Below are 2613 nucleotides of genomic sequence, written 5' to 3'. Positions count from 1 at the left end.
TGACATCCCATGGAATCCAGTTGGTAACAGCTCTAGTCCAGCAGTCATCTTTAAATCTCATTACGTGACCAGCCCATCTGACACCTTGGAAAATGAGACAGCGTCCCTGATTCTTGATCTTAGAAGGATGTCAGAACTCTGGATTCTTTCTCTCATTTGAGTGAAACGTGATATTCCAAGCATGGCTCTTTCTATTCTTCTTTGGGTGACCTGAATAGCGTTCTCATCTTGTTTGTGTAGGGCCCAGGTCTCTGAGGCATATGTTAATGCAGAAGAACAGTGGAATCAAAGAGATGTGCCCGGAGCCAGAGGTTCTTCGTCCTCTTAGCTATTTCTTCGACGTTCTTGACGGTGTTCCAAGCCTCTGTCTTCCTCCTGTGCAGCTCGGGTGCCAGGTCATTTGTCCTGTTGACCTCTGGACCTAGGTACACATAGCTGTTGCAATCAGAGATGGTCCTTCCATTGAGAGTGAATGGGGCGTCAGGAACAAGGCTGTTTCTCATAAACATTGTCTTCGTAAGATTCAGCTGTAGTCCTACCTTTCCACACTCACGGTCAAAGTCGGCCAGCATTTGTGCAGCTTGGCTGATGTTTGGTGTTATTGAAACAATGTCATCAGCAAAGCAGAGGTGGTGTAGTTGCCGACCATCTATCTTCACTCCCATTCCTTCCCATTCCAGTCATCGCATGATGTTCTCAAGGGAGGCTCTGAAGAGTTTTGGTGAAATGGTATCACCCTGCCACACCCCTCTCTTGACATCAACGATCACTTCTTTGTAGAATGGAGATCCTGGTAGTGAATCCGCAATACAGCTCTCGGAGGATCCTGATGTATTGGGCTTGAATGCCCTGATTGGCTAGGGCTTCAATGACCGCTTCTGTCTCAACAGAATCAAAGGCCTTCTTTAAATCAATGAATGTTAAACAGAGCAGCATCCTGAACTACCAAGAAACCTCAATGAGCTTGGTTATTGTGTGGATATGGTCGATGGTGCTGAATCCTTTGCGGAACCCTGCTTGTTCTCATGGTAGTCCTTTATCTAGTGTTCTGCCAATCCTATTCAGAATGACTCGAGTGAACAACTTATAGATGACAGACAATAGGCAGATCGGGCGATAGTTGCCAATGTCATGTATGTCTCCCTTGTTGAACAGTAGTACGGTCCTGCTGGTTTTCCATTGGGACGGAACCTTGCATTGAGGCAGGTAGCGAGTGAAGACCCGAGCCAGTGTATTGATGAGTACTGAAGGCAGGTTCTTCAGGTATTCAGGTGTGACCTTGTCTGGGCCGTGTGCTGTTTTCTTCTTTACCGAGGAAATGGCGTGTCGGATTTCGGAAGGGAGAACCTTGGGAACGACATATTCATGCTGTGGAATTTGGTATGTCGGCAAGTGGACATGGCTATTGAAGAGATTTGAGTAGAAGTCATGGATAATCTTCTCCATTGCCGTTCTGGAGGATGTGATGGATCCATCAGGACGTCGGAGGGCAGTCATCTTGGTCTTATAGTTGGTGAAGGACAGGCGGGCCTTACAAATACGTTTCCTGGCTTCTGCGGCATCTACCAGTACTTCTGCTCTTCTCTCTTTGAGGTCTTCCTTGATCGCATCTCTGCACTGCTTTACGAGCTCCGACGTTAGCTTGTGGATGCCTGAGGCATGTGCCAAACAACGCTGGCGAATTAGCTCAAGAGTTTTCGAAGATAGGCGGTTTTTTTGTGGCTATCTTTCTTTTGGCGTTCCTCACACATTCATGGAGGTGCTGAACCAGTTGATCATATTCCTAGTCAATGTTGTCAACAATGGTATCTTCCCATGTTGCCGCAGTAGTACCAAAGAGTTCCCAGTTGGTGGTCATTCTGGGAGTTCTGTTTTTGAACTTTGCAACCCTTTCTCCCTGCTCTGTGAAGTAGAATTTTGCACGAAGGAGACAGTGGTCCGATCCCGTTCGAAATTTTGGGGCAACAGCTACATCAGTAAGGCAAAACCGTCGATTGAATATGATGTGGTCTATTTCGTTGTGGAATCATCCACCGGGAGACTCCCATGTCCATCATTTAGATTCTGCCCTCTGGAACTGTGAGTTACCATGAATGGTCTTGGTCGACATGATGAAGTCAGAAAGTCTCTCACCCTGTTCGTTCCTTCCTAGGCCATGGGTCCCCATGGGAAGTTCTTCAGCTGATCTTCTCAGTCCTATCTTGGCATTAAAATCACCCACAATGATCTTGTAGAAGGTGTGGTCTTCTTTATAGAACTTCTCTAGCTCCATGTAGAACTTCTCGATTTCTCTTTCATCATAATGAGATGTTGGTGCGTAGACAACGAAGATAGAAACTGCAGGCAGTGAGTCACATCTATTCAAATGAAAACGTCCGATTCGGGTTGTTAGGCATTCGAATGTATCAATGCTCTTGGCCAAGTTTGTGTTGACAAGGACACCGATGCCTCCAACACCACTTTTATCACATGTTCCGAGCAACAATTCTTCTCCAGTGTCAAAAATGGCATGGTGAGATTCGTGCCTTCTTGTCTCGGTCAGACCAATGATGTCGTACTTGATCATTCGCGCTTGTAACATCAGGTCCTCAATGGATGCATCTGATGCTAGCG

The sequence above is a fragment of the Sorex fumeus genome, unplaced genomic scaffold (genome assembly GCF_029834395.1).
Source record: "Sorex fumeus unplaced genomic scaffold, SorFum_2.1 ptg000237l, whole genome shotgun sequence".
NCBI classification, from domain to species: Eukaryota; Metazoa; Chordata; class Mammalia; order Eulipotyphla; family Soricidae; genus Sorex; species Sorex fumeus.
Note: the sequence above shows the minus strand (reverse complement) of the source record.